The 14,393-nt window shown below is 44.2% G+C and overlaps 1 long non-coding RNA gene across 2 annotated transcripts in view; it reads left to right on the top strand.

Annotated features, from left to right (window-relative positions):
* Positions 1–806: 806 nt before the first annotated feature.
* LOC110477687 (uncharacterized) overlaps positions 807–14,393 on the top strand; it is a 44,140-nt gene continuing 30,553 nt past the window's right edge. For both annotated transcript variants that reach the window (XR_014949239.1, XR_002466622.3), the window contains exon 1: positions 807–2,924. This is a non-coding gene — a long non-coding RNA (uncharacterized LOC110477687). The remainder of the gene's footprint in view (positions 2,925–14,393) is intronic.

The raw sequence follows: 14,393 nt of genomic DNA on the forward strand, positions 1-14,393 counted from the left end.
AATTACTCAGTAAGAATGAAACACATTTTTATGTCCTCAGAAAACCATTCTTTCCTGAAAACCAAATTTTGCAGTTAAGTTGCTGTAGGGCTATTTTCCATCACAGAAAGAACATGATAATTAGCCCCAGAACCAGCAGGTACATTCTGAAATGAGGTGATAGAAATCCTATTTCTTTGTTTACTTTTGATGGGAAAATGAAACAATTCTCTCAGAAAGCTTACTAATTAATTTGGCCTGAAGTATTTGTCAAAGCCACAGCCACCATTTGCAGTCTTCAACTGTTTTTTCTCATACTTCAAGAACTAAATATTAATTGCTTGGATAAAGTGATGGCACAGTGTCAGTTGTATGTGTGAAGACCTTAAATTCAGAAATGATCTCCACATCTCCTTGGACTGCATGTCCTGCACGGGTCTGATGGTTCTCAGTATCCATGGCCTGGGCTGGATGCTTTTATCATGGAAAGCTCAGCGTGGCTTTTGCAGAATCACCTGGTGAGCAAGGCCCAGTATTGGGCATGGCCAAAGCTGCACCCCAAACTACAAAGAAAATAAAAGTGAGAATTATGTAAAGACGACATGAACTAGAGCAATGCACCTTTCACTGCACTGAATGATGGCAGAGTCTTTGCTCTGCTGTCTGGATTTACACTAACAGTATCTTGACCTTTAGTTAGCAAGAGGGCATCACATTCTCTCATCTTTAGCCAAAATGGGGAAGTTAAATGCTATTTTTGTATGCCTTTGGGATGGTGCATCCACAGGGAACTGTGCAGGGATCTAACAGGGATCTGTTAGATCCCTGCACATCTGGTCACCCCAAAATCTTCTTGCCATCCCTTGTGCTGACCGACTGGCAGAGAGGGCAGATCCAGTTCCTAGAAGCAGGAGGTAATGAGAGCTTGATCAGACCCTGGCATAGGCAGATGATGTCCAAAGCAAAAAGGATTCTGTTAGACAGGCAGATAAAAGCAATGTTTTATGGCAAACCTTTAGCAGCTGACAGGAGGGACAGGCTGTACATAAAGCACAGGAGCCTGGCTCAAACCTCTCATGTCATCCATCAGTGACAGAAATTTTTGTCATTGTCATGTGCTTCTGTGTTCCTCCCCTTCCAAACAGATCTTTCCATATGCTGTGATATTTTACTTTTAAACAGGCTTAGGTAGAATTCACCTGCATTTGTCAGAGTTGAGCCATTTTTCCATTCAAATTACTGTGGAAAAGACTAGAGCACTGAAGGGTTCCTTACAGCTTTCTACCTGAAATACTATTTCCTGAAGAAACAATCAACCTCATTTGGAGCCCAACACAGTTCTTCCCCAAAATATTTGTAGCTCTTTTGCTGCTTCAGTTCAGTGTTCAAGACAATGTTTTGGCATGCTGCCTCCTCCCCTCAGGTGATGGGGCCCAGGGAACACAAGCAGGGAGTTGGAAATGAAGAAGGTGAGGGAGACCTGGTCCACAGAGGAGCAGAATGGATCATGCACTGATGCCCAGCTCTGTTCATGGCATTTTGGGCTGAGCCTGGGGAGAGCACCTCTCTGCTTTGTGACCCTGGCCGTAACCAGACACTGACCCTTTGAGCCATGAACTTCTCTGACCCAGCTGTGGAGACAAGTCCATCAGATGGGACAGGGGCCTTTCTCCAGAGCAGTGGGAAGGCACAGGCTGCTGCTCTGGCTCTGACACTGCAGCAAGGATGTGGGTCACAGAGTTTATTTGGGTTTTTTTTGGCGAAGATGTTTCACAGTGAGCCACCTGTATTATTACAATGAGGAACATGGGATATGAAATGCCTTTTCCTTCTGAACATGCATTCTGTAAATACCTGCTCCTCTCCCGTCCCCAGGGAGCATGCCAGGGCTGGCGTGCAGTGCTTGGGAGCCGCACACCCCCAGACAGCCAAGGTGCTCCCACCACACCCCTGCGGGTACTAGCACCTCTCAGGGAGGCTTAAATTGTTCCTTTGTCAACTGGTAAGAGTAAACTGGTGTCCAGCAGCACACAATGAGTTACTCCTGATCAGATTACCAGAGATCTGTCCGAGCTGGGGCATCCCATCACACCTGTGTTGTCCGATTAGAGCGATAAGGAGCTGCTGATAAGCCTTGCACTGAAGGGCTCTCAGGGAACCCCGAGCATTCCTTGATCTTTCTTTACACTTCAGCACTATGCGGAAACCTTTTGTTTTAGCAGTGAGAAGAGAAAAGGTAATTATACTCCCAGCGGCAAGCAAGTGCAGGACACAGCAATGGAAGCCTGCTGCGTACTGAAGCAGGCAAAATACATCTGACTAAAAACAATTAGTTACGTAGCCCTGGATAACTTAAGTTCTTTTTTTACTTCTATAAAGAGGGAGAAGCCCCCAGGCTGTGCACTAGGCAGAAAGAAAAGTGTGTTGGCCGGCAGATCGCTATCAGGCTGGCAGCTCCTGGGATGTTTCAGAGATGCGGCTTCACATGGGGCTGCAGCCCCGTCTGAAGCTGCACCCGGACGCGGTTTCTGCCCGGCTTCTGGGCCAGCTGGTCAGAACAGAAACTGGAGGCGATGTCCCAGCTGTGGCTCATCTGCCGGGCTTCCAGCGGCCCCGGGCTGCTGCTCTCTGCAGCACAGAGCCCGCGGCTGCCCCAGCTCGCTGCGGAGCTCTGTGTGTTACCGAGACCTCGTCCCGTTCCTAAACACACTTCTCTCCTCCCTGCTACGCTAACAGGCAGCTTGCAAAACACTGACGAATGAACATGTTAGGCAAGAGTGAAATGAACGGTTTTGACAAGGACTGAGTAGCAGTGAGGGTCTGCGTGCTGCAGTGCGAACGCCGCAGGAGTCGGACCCACCCCAATTTTTAATTACTGCCGTGATGCAACCCGCAGCTCCCAGGACTGCAGCTCGTCACAGGGAGGACCAACTGCCTTGAGCCCGGTAAGCTGACAGCTGAACTCCGTTTCTGTGAGACTAATGCATTTTTAATGACTAATGGCTAATAATAAATCAATAGTGCCATAAAAAAAACTAATAAATAATTAGTTTTTAATTAATAGATAAGTTATGAATAATAAAGTACTAATTTTAATTATATTTGTAGCAAAAAAAGCCAGTTTCTTCACTTCCTTAATTTCTGAAACTTTCATGAAGCCTTTCAAATACAGAAGATTCCTCTAAGACAACTAGAACATGCATGAAAAAGAACAGGCTTTTGAAATCTAATCTTCTCCTGCTTAAAATAGAGGTAGTGCTGGGCTGTTGACAGTAGGTCTCTGAAGACTTTCAATATACTTTTTATTCTGTGAGTCTGGCACCACATAGGAAATTAATTCAGTGACAATATTTTCATTAGATTATGACCCAAGTTCTCAATCTTAGGCACATTTGTATGCTTGTAATACATTCTAATTACTTGTAAAGAATAAGTCTGTGTGCTGGTTGGCTTATTGAATATATTAAATTAATGAATAAATAAATTTGTCTCTGTGCTTGGAACACATGGCGATGATGTCAAAAGCTTTTTGACATCAAAGCTTGCTGCAGAAGAAACCAGAAATGCACTTGGTTGTGGTTTTGATAAACAATGTGATTTGTATTTTAGGTGGACTTTTATGTCCCTCACAAGAGTGGTGAGTGAAAAAAGCATCTTTTATCCCCAAAACAACAGAAATAAACTATGTGAAGAGATTGCTAGTTTTTTTTTTTTTTTTAATGATGGTTCCTTATTCATTTGGTCATGAGAATTGCTCTTGCTGGCTCAGCTCAGCACCTCAAACTGTTTCACTAGGATGGAGCTCTCAGGAGCACTCTAGGGCTTTCACATATTTTCAAGTTATGCATGTAGGAAGGAAATAGCATATACATGAATGAAAACAGTGATACTAGAAAAGCACATCAGATTTTAGTATCATGTAGTGTCTGCCCATGTTGTGGAGTTTTCTGTTTATCTTGTCATATTTCAGTAGGAAAAAAAGAAGTTGTTTTTAGCATGGAACAAAGTCATCAAAAGTGTGACTTCTTCTCAAAAGATAGGAACTCCAATATTTTTAAGAGAGCTATTGAGCTGCCATGGTAGAAAGGTAGAAAACGGCTTCTCTGTTTTCTTAGTGCAGAACTTCAAGATGCGCATCTTGCCCCCTACTTTGTCATTTGTTCATCAACTTGTTTACATACTGAATTTTCTTTCCCTGGAATGATTTTCCTCTCTGGTCCATAAGAGAAAAAAGAGCAGGTCATGGCATGCAAGGAAGCCAACCTGGTATTCTGGAGTCAGCCTTGTTCCCTATAACTCCTTCCTCTGGACTGCTTGGGTTTGCAGCTAAAGGCTTCTCATGTCTCAGAACAATTGCATCCCTTGCAAGTGCCAAATTTTCTGATCAATGGTCTTCCAAAATCCAGAACACAGCAGGTTCAGATCTTTTCCTGACAGCAGGATCCCTTGACACTAGGAATTATGTCTCCAGAGGAGCTTAGCGAGGACATGGGGCAGAACACAAGGGATGCTATCTCTTAGTGAAAATGCAGGTGAGATTGAAGAGGTCAGAGAAGATAGATTCCTGATGCTGGAAGGCTGCTTTTTCAGGCAAGGGACTCGGTGGCAAGGCTGGAGCAAAGAAAGGAAGTTTTCTCTTCCAGCCTGAAATCAGAGTCTGTGGAACTCTTCCAGTTGAAATCAGAGTCCCTGTAATAAGACAATGTGGTCTTCAGTGCTGTTCAAGCTGCAGTGCTTCATCAGAGAACTGTTCACCCATGTGGAAACACGTAACCCTGTCAAGCTGCCAAGTGAAACTTCGGGTGATCGGCTGCGTAAGCGCTGGTAGCACAGGATAGAGCTGCCTTCGGCTACTTTCAATTACACACCCAATTCTTTTAAGACTTCTGAATATTTGGGAAGGCAGAATATGCAGAACTTGTTTGTTTGCATCAGATTGTGCTGTGTTTTCAGGTTTCTTAACTGCTTTTGGAACATGTGAGCACAGCCTAGCCCTTCCCCTTCCACATACCTGGCAGCTTTGTCAATGCAGCACAGGAATCTTCCCCAGGAGTAAGCAGCTGTGTCAGACTGATACTGTGCAGGGTTTCATCATTTCAGCCAAGCGGGAGCTGGAGCAGAGACAGGCACTAAGGAGCTGATGCTCTGCAAAGCAAACAGTCGGTGCTGGTGCTGCTGCAATGATTCAGGTGGCCGCAGGGCACTGCTGGGCTCGGGCTGGGCAAGGAAGGTGGCAACCACTGGCAGATCTCAGCCTTTCATCTTGGAGCTACTGCTGGAAGCGTGGCCAGGCTCTACTGGACTTGGTGTTGGGCAGAGCAGATGGGAAGTGCACTCAGTTTCTCTCTGCCCTTTTGAGCCAGGTCAGCCACCCAGAGCTGGCAAAGCACAGAGCTGTCCCTGGGCACTGAGCCTCCCCAAAGGCTTGGCAGCCTGGCACCCTGCAGACAGCACCAGGGAAGCTTGGCAGGAAGCTCTAAGCATTGCATCTTCTTCAGAACTGAAACGTTTTTTCGTGGCTTGGGCTGCTCTCAGGATAGCCTGTCTGTGCACGTAGCTTTTTTCCACAGGTGATTTCAAGTGAGGTCTTTTGTATGAGGAACTCGCTGAAGTTGACAGCTTAGTTATTTTGAATTTATATACAGCTCTCTGTTCAGCACCAGGGTGGTGCTCAGCCTGCCCTAATTAGCCCAAATTACCATAGCTACAAAAAGCAGGAATTGATTCTCATGGTACCTTGTCTATCTCTACATAGAGCTACTGCAAAGACATGCCCCTGAAGGCATCACAGTAAATTTCTGAACCTCAATTCACACGTTCAAACTGTTATTCCAACTTCCACACCAGATCTATCACTGCATTTAGTCTGCTTCTAATAAAGAACATTCTACCTTTCTTTTCTAATCTTCTTAAAACTTGTAGCAGCAGTCAGCTGTGAGAAGGAGTACCCTGAAGAGCCAAGATGCCACAACCTCCCTCTAGATGATCAGGACTCGATAGCTCAGAGCTGACTTGCCCCATGACAAACCCACCCAGTCCTTGCTTTGTCCTGGTGCTGCCTTTCCCTACGTTATTCTACTCACCCACTCCCAAAGGAGCCATGCCGTGGGGACAAGGAAGGCAGGGTGGCTCCAGCTCACACTGCTAATGAAGCAATGCCTCAATTAGCTGTCAGAGGAGAGCGAGTCCTAGAGAACTGGAGCTGGCATCTGCAAGCTTAGAAGATTTGTGTTTCTGTACCAAAAGTAACAATTACAGCACAAGAAGAAAAACAGACCTCTACAGGATAAGGCAATAAACCCAAACGGGTTTAGTCAAAGCAAAGGTAGTATTTTATTAATCATTACTTTGCTTTGTCAAGCTTGATAACACTGAAGAAAAAAGGACTTTTTTATTGTAGTGAAAAATCTATCAGACTGGAATGGAAAGCTAACTTTCTGACCACTGGGAAAAAATTGTCTGAAAGTATTGGTTTTGAACCAAATGCACATATGAGTGATTAATGGTAACATTACTATTTCAGTACAACTGAAAAGTAAATGCAAAGTTTATTTGACATGGCATTTCTATGCAAATATTATTTTATTTCATATTTCTGAATTAAAATTAAGAATATCTGAATAAGACCTATGTTTTCTTCAAAGTGCTCTTGCAAAACTTTATTATATTCCAGGTACCTGTTCTGATTTTCCTATAAATATAGGTTGGCATATTTTATGTTTCTGAACCCAGAATGGGTGTGGCATGAATAAGATTTTATATATGTGAAAATTCAAAGGTGTTTGTGGCTTTTCTTTCCCAGTGTTGCAGGAGAATCAAATAGTCATTCCTTGCATACTTCAGGCTTCTCATCATTTACCTTTCAGACTTGTTATAGCTGCAAAGAGCATGAAAAATGAAGCATGAAGGAAAGCACAAGATTATGTTAAATGATGAGCATCATCCCTGAGGTAGGCAGATTTCACAGATGTATCCTCTGTGACAGCAGCAGGCTGAGGAGAACCTGATTTTGAATCATACAGAGTGCAGAGCATTGTGAGTCGAGGATACATGCTGCAGTCAACAAAATCCAGTGAGATAAAATAGATGCTCAGTGTACACGTATGTCATGGAGTGTGAAGAGGCTCTCCTGGTGAGGCATGCTTGGACAAGGTGCCCCGTGTGCTCCACCTGTGAGCACAATGTCGCTGGCCTGGCCGCTGCCATTTCAACCAGGAAATGCCCATGGGGGAGGAAAAGCTGGCACTCACAGAATTCAGGCAGCAGTAAGGAGAGAATCTGCAGTGTCCCACTGGGGAAAAATGTCCCTCTCTATTTGCCAGAGTCCCACGTGACGTGGCAAGAAGGTGCTCCTCACAGACTGGCTTTGACACGGCAAATACCAACACAGCCACTGCTCTTGGCAGCCTTTCAGAGCAGGACTTTCACAAGGATTAACTGTTATGAACAATTTCTCCAATATATAAGGTACAAATATTCTTTTCTTCCAATCAGTCATGCAGGCCTTCCTTGTACAAACACTGTGGCCAGCAAAGGGAAAATCTTGCCCTCGAGTTATGCAAAATGCCTTCAGTGCTCCTGTGGCCAGTGCATGGGCGCGGATGGAGAGCAGGACGATGTTCCTCAGGGCACAGGGTCTCTCCAGCACTTTGTCCCTGCACACCTACTGTCAGGAAGAAAACCCGTACCAGAGACCTTGTCCTTCTCTAAGGAACCAGCAACCAGGACTCAACAAGTCCCAGTTCACAACCCATGTTGGTGATGCTCTGAGATGTTTCTTGTCTCTGTTAAAAATACTCCTGTTGTTACCTGTAGAGGCAAGTGAAGGACGTGGCAGCTCCTAGACCCCCAGTCTGGTCTGGAACAGGGGTTCACAAGTGTCATAATTTCTACTGTGGGAGTGTTTAAGTTTTAACAACACCTTGATTTTGCATCAGACTTTAATCCCCTGGCTTGTGCTTCACAGACTGTACATAAATATCACATATGTACCAGTTCCATCAGAGATTTTTATGAATAGCTGCCATCGTAAACCGATACAAATATCTAAATTTTTCTTTTATTTTGATTTCATGTTGATGTGGCTATCAAAGCTCTACCACATCAAAGCAAACGTTGTCTGTTATGAGCAAAGTTCCTAGGATTGCTAGTGTAATCACCATCCAAAACCTGAAAGAAACATTATGGGAAGGATTAGTTTGGTATCAGACAACTGAATTAGAAACAAAATTCCCATTGATATTCAGTAGCATTTTGGCAGGTAGGTCCTAGAAGCCCTCTGGAAACCTGGACCAGGCCAGTGGGTGATGCACCATTTCAGCACTGTGTTCAGTAATTTTATCCTCAAACAATTTTAGTTAGGGGCACTCCCAACATCTATCTCACAAATTACTGGTGGAGTCACATCCCCTGCAGCACTGCTAGGATATTGTATCATGCATCTTTTTTAGCTTATGACTGGAAAAGATAAGATCTGAAAAGAATTTGGTGGTGAGGTAGGTGATGAAATTCTGCTGCTGTGTTTGAATACATCAGGCAGGAGTTGTTTTGAGTCCTGAATATGTATTAGATTTCCATAGGCTTCCAGGTGAGCATCTTTTGCAGAGGGAGTACAAGCACTGATATGCAGATAGAACATAATAACTATCAATAATCCAATGACACCTGAAAAATCAGGGAATACATTATTCCATAATAGTAGATTAACTGAGACCCATTCATTTCTTTAACATTAGATGCCTGTGTTGTCTCAAGCCTGGTTCATATGCATAGGTAAATACAAGTTAAATAATCTCTTTCAGGATGCTTATCAGCCTCTGCTGCTCTTTGCACTGAAGGCGTAATAACAGTCATAAGAGCAGGGACAAGGGCAAGGACACCACTGCAGCTTTGACCTTCTTCCAGCTCCTTGGTGGTGATCTGGCAAGGGCATATCTTTAGTTAACCTACACCACTGGGCATTGTTCCTTTGGTGTTTAGTGCAGGTGTGAACACAGGCAGTTGCTTAGATGGATATGCAGAATAAATGCAGTTTAGTCGTCACATATGATAAACTGTGGGAAAAGCAGCCAGCTCCTGTGATGTTCTTGGTAGCAGTAGCTTTATGGAAATGAGGACACAAGGGAGTGATTTTGTGTAAGGCCCACTAGGTAAATTCTGGGAAGCAGGTAACCAGGTTAGGTCCTAATGAGACAAGCATAGATTGCACAGGCTGTGCTATGTCTTGCTGAGGCACAAGTGGGTAGTAGCAAATGGACATGCTGGGATCTGCTTGCTGGCTCCCAAGCTGCAAGAAAGGTAACCACAAAAACACAGAGAGTGGAAAAAATGATTCTATGCTTTTAGGGCACTTACATCAAACACATCGGGGAAGCAAAGTTCCAACACAGGAAAACAGACAGCAGAACTACTTTCTGATCACTATTTTCTGATGGCTTGTCTGCTTGCAGGTTAGTCAGACCTGCCTGTTCACTCCTGCATTGAGTGCAATCTGCCAGAGGAACTGCCAAATTATCCTGACACCTTACAGCAGGCAGCCTGTCACCTGAACATGAAACAGGCTTTGCTTTGTGGAGAGGATCCCATTTGCAGAGCCCTTGTGGTGAGGCAGCACAGCTACTGTGACAGCCTCCTGCTGTACCACCCCTGTGCTGAGGTGGGATGTGAGGCTCTCAGCTGAAATGCACCTTTCTCATCCCTTTTATGTCATTATGTATCTGTATTTCTAGGCAGGAGCATTTTCCCCTCTTCCATTTTACCTCACAATAAAGCAGAGCAAACAAAGAGGTATCAAGCCCCTGAACATTCAAGGGGGAGAATGCATACATATTCTCGGGCTGTCCAAGCTACAGACCCAACATGGTGTGACATGGCAGACGCAGCTTCCCCATTGTCCGGGTGACCCCAGCTGAGCCGGGAGAAATGGCCCAGGGCGGGGGAGAGAAGGATCAGCTGTGGGCCTGATCCCAGCTGCACCAACCAGCTTTGTGACAGGCAATAAAGGGCCAAAGAAAAGACTTTTGTCCTTGATTGCGAGAGCGAGAGAGCGACGAACCTCCTCTCATTGGCAGGGATGACAATTAACCGCAGAGGATTCGTTCATTGTCTGGCACTCGAGATCTCCCAGCAGTTGTCCACTCTAGCATGCTCAGATAATGGGCAGTACCTTGGTTTTGTCAATGGCTGGGTTGGCTTTTTGTGCCTGTGCCAGACTGTCAGCTTGGCTGTGGCAGAGAGATCTCGCTGAGATACGGCTGTGGGAGAGAAAATGTATGACAAACATTGCCAGGCCAGGCTGAAGAGTGAAGTGAGGTCTCCTTCCAGTGAACCTGGAATAAACAAACAGTGCTGGGCTGACAAGCATTTCATGAGGGCTCCATCACCCCATGTATAAAATCCTTTCTGAGAGGATATGCCAAGTAGGCTCCTTATGCTGAGACCTCTAGCTTGGAGCGAGTGTTATGGAAGAACTCTTGACCCCTGGAAAAGGGCATAACATGAGAGCAAAAAAACAACACTGTGGCAGCCCTCCCTGCACTTTCCTGTAGGAGCAAGAACTTCCACCGCTCAGCTGGGGAAGAATGAATCCCATTCAGGGAGGGAAGCTGGCTCTATTGAGGCTGCCACCAGACACCTCTTCCTGATGCTAATCCTATTCTTCTGCTGCAGATCAAGTAATTCTTGTGTGAGCATTTTTCATGGGCTAAAGAAAAAAGATATTTAACCACAACAAACCTGCTGCCAGCAAATGTCAATCTTAGCTTCTGGGATCTAAATTATAAGCACTAGCTACCAATTTCTGGCTGTCATTTTTACTGCAGAAGTACCTCACACATTGACATGGATATCCTGGCAGTGCCAGTGCTTTGCCATCCTCCTGAAAGCAAGCATGTCCTGAAAGCAAGTAGTCCTCCAAGACACAAGAGAAACTTTATCAGGCTTAGTGCTAGAAGGCACTGACAGTTATGTTTTAAATAATCTCTAGCAATACTTGTTTGGGAGTGCAGGAAAATTCTCCTAGGACAGAAATGCCTTCACTAATTTGAAGAGAAGTACTCAGAGGATTTAAGCCTTGCTTGGTCACCAGCCTGCCCTCCTCCAAGCACTTAAAAACCCTCCTCCACATTCAGGCGACTCAGTCATTCTAGCAGAGGCTGGACGAGGGGCAGGGTCCTCACAGCATCCTGGTAAAACAGTGCAGAAAGTTGAGAGTGCCCCAAATCCTTATGAAGCAATGTTCTGAAATACATTTTCAAAGATCTCATTGCAACTCTTTTAGCAAACCGAATGGTTTATGTTTTGTTATTCACTTTTCCTGAATGAATGATAGCAGAAACTGTCTGAGCCATGAAGCTGATCTTCCACAGTGGTAGACAAGGGCCCTAAATGTGGATTTATTGCCCTTTTATTGCCCTGATATCAACCCCTAGGTTCCCACACCCTGCCAGGGAGTCCCCATGCTCAGCCTCAGCAAACAGGAGACTTGGCATTCTCTGAGGTGCTCGACCTTGACCAGCGCAGCCCACCAGCTTCCACCCATGGCTGTTAAAGGAGAAGGACACGTTTCAGCAGCTCTCCCCAGGGGCAGGGAATCTGAGGGGCTTTGGCCCTTTGCAAGCACCCCAGTGACCCCCCCCCCCCCCGCCCCGGTGAGTTGCCTGTGTGATCACTGCCAGTCTGATGAAGCCACTGCTGTGGTTCATTCTCAGCATGCTCCTCTGGCACTCAGCTGCCCCACATGCCCCACATCTTTTAAGTCTTGCAGCATATAGTTAGTGTTGATGATGACAATTGGCAGCTATATCATTTTACACCAGGCTGTCATCAGATATTTGTAAATATTTCCATACCTACCAAGGCATCTTCATTTTGCCACCATTATCAGCCAGATAATGTCACCATTATGAAATTCAGCCAGAGGAATTGACACCTACATGTACACTTGTGACTTCTTCTGAGTCTAGTTATAAGGTGCACTTGAAAATCCAAGAAATGAAGTAGCTTCCTATAGATTTCCTTTGCTGAAGTCCATCTTCTGTTCTCAGAGCTATTCATTCTTCGTTGCTCAGCTGGTGCAAGGTTCATGTAGAAATTGCTGCTGTGTACTGGGGTGTGTGGGCTTCCTTTCTCCAGCTACCCTTCAGCAAGCCCAAAAAATGCTGGTCAGCAAAGCTGGCATGTAAACTTAATATTCAAATAATGAAAGAGAAGAAGGAAGGATGAACCCTATTTTGCTTTTAGCCATGGTAGATATTTAGTAACCATATGCTACTTGCTTAGCGCTACATTAAATTTTGTTATTGCCCTTTTCATTGTACTTTTTAGGACATAGCTGGAACCTGGAGGCCAGAACAGTATCAAGAAGGACAGTTAGATACATTCCCACAGATTGCTTCAGCATGGGAAGGTGCTGCTTTGTAATCATAGCAGCTGGAAACACCAAAATTTGAACTATGGTAGGGAGAATAATGTGGTAGTTAACATGCATAAAGTATAAAGTTTTATAAAGCCTTCAGTGTATGTGCCTTGTTGGAATTTACAATAATTTAAGGTGCTTATTATTCCTTCAGGCATGGAACTCATAAATATTACTCAGTGCTATTTGTCATTGGCTTTTCTGTCATGCATAAAGCAAAATTAAATACTTATCTCTATATCGTTAACGTATTAAACATTAGGATTTATGGGGTTTGAGATTTTACTTGCTCTGAGAACATTAGCTTCCTGATGAAAGATCTAAATGCAAATAGAAGGAATGCCAAAATACCCTGGAACATAATTAAGGATACTGAGGTGCGAAGAAGCCCCAGGCAGAGGAATGTGCAGTTTTCTTATTTCCACTGTCATGGTGGGCTAATTTTCTTTGTTCTACGTTTTTGCACATTGCCCCAATATGCCACCTTGTTTCTTTCTCAGGAGGTGAAGAACATGTTAGTTCATTTTTATATAGATCAACAGTTAAAGAGTGTTGCTGGTTTAAAACATATCCTTGCTACCTGTACTGGGAAACAACAATCCTGAAATGCCTAGACTTTAAAAAAATAAAATCACTGATCATTCTTTCCATGGGAAATAAAAATTCTCTTGGTAGCTTTACTTGATTACTTGCTTTTGTTGCTACCCAGGGTTCCTGCAAACAGGAATTGAAAGGAACAACTTTTAAACAAATGTATATTTCTGCTGCAGAAAATATATACTTTCTGTGCTGGTGTACATGTGTAACTAAATCTACATCCTATTTTGTCCGCACCTTTCAGAATGATCTACCACACTTTTTGTTCTCTTCACATGGTGCCAAGCTATGTCCCAGCAGCAATCTCAGCAGCTTCTCCAAACAGACAGATAGAGCTTGCTGGTTCTGTAACATACTGTATCTCACCCCAAAGGACTAAGGTATTTTATTCAGAAGACATTTTCTGCTCTGCCTTGTTCTAGTAGATTTAAATCTCCTTGGCGATACACTTGACACTTCACTTATGAAACTTTCTCACAGCCCTGCAGATCTCACTGGCAGCCCAAGCTTTGCCATTATTCATTCCTTCTATCATTCCTGATGGAATGATAGAATCATTCCATTTATGATCCTGAGGAACTCCTCTCCCATTTATAAGTCTGCTATAATATCTTACCTTTTAAGACAACCAACGTCTGCCACTTTTTTCATCTCACTATTGGCCTATTTTTATTATATTTTGAGTCTTGCTAATATTTGTGACTATTTCTATTTAAGTACAAGTAAGTAATTGTATTAATCATTCTATAAACCCCCACAAGTTAATGACTTCAGTCTTCACACTAATAATTGAAAAATCCAAGCTGACACTCCCCACTGCTAATGAGAAGCAGAGAACAGTGAGGGGGGTTCCAGTGCCACCATGCACCCATCGTACTGCTTTGTCTCATGCTGTGTGGTTGGGTCCACCTCTGCTCATCTGTGTTTACTTGTCCATGCTCCAGTCAGAGAGCACCAGGTGTCTTTTACTAATACATGCTAGGTACTGGAGTTCCATCTTGCTGTTTGAGCACCAGCTTCATCCCAATACACCAATCGGAAAAGGAGGGCAGACACTGTACCTTGCTTCCCCTCAAGGCAACTGGGAGGGAGGCCTTGCATCATTCTTAGGATAAACACTATGATAGATTTGCTACATCTGTGCAGAGGATTAGCAAAACTTTGTGCTGTCCTCCATGAATGAGCAGCAGCCAGCTACTATCTAGCATTCAGTACTCAGCAGCTGGGGGAGCTTCTCTTTGTCTTGATAAAAGTGCCTTTCACAGGTGGCAGGAACTGATTTAATCAGACTGTTGGAGGGAGCTCAAAAAAGTTTTCTCATGTACAGATCAAAGTACACTAGCACTAGCTTCAGAGTAGTGATGGTTGTCACACAAATCATCTCCCAGCTTTCTCCAGGTCA

The sequence above is a fragment of the Lonchura striata genome, chromosome 17 (genome assembly GCF_050655825.1).
Source record: "Lonchura striata isolate lonStrDom1 chromosome 17, ASM5065582v1, whole genome shotgun sequence".
NCBI classification, from domain to species: domain Eukaryota; kingdom Metazoa; phylum Chordata; class Aves; order Passeriformes; family Estrildidae; genus Lonchura; species Lonchura striata.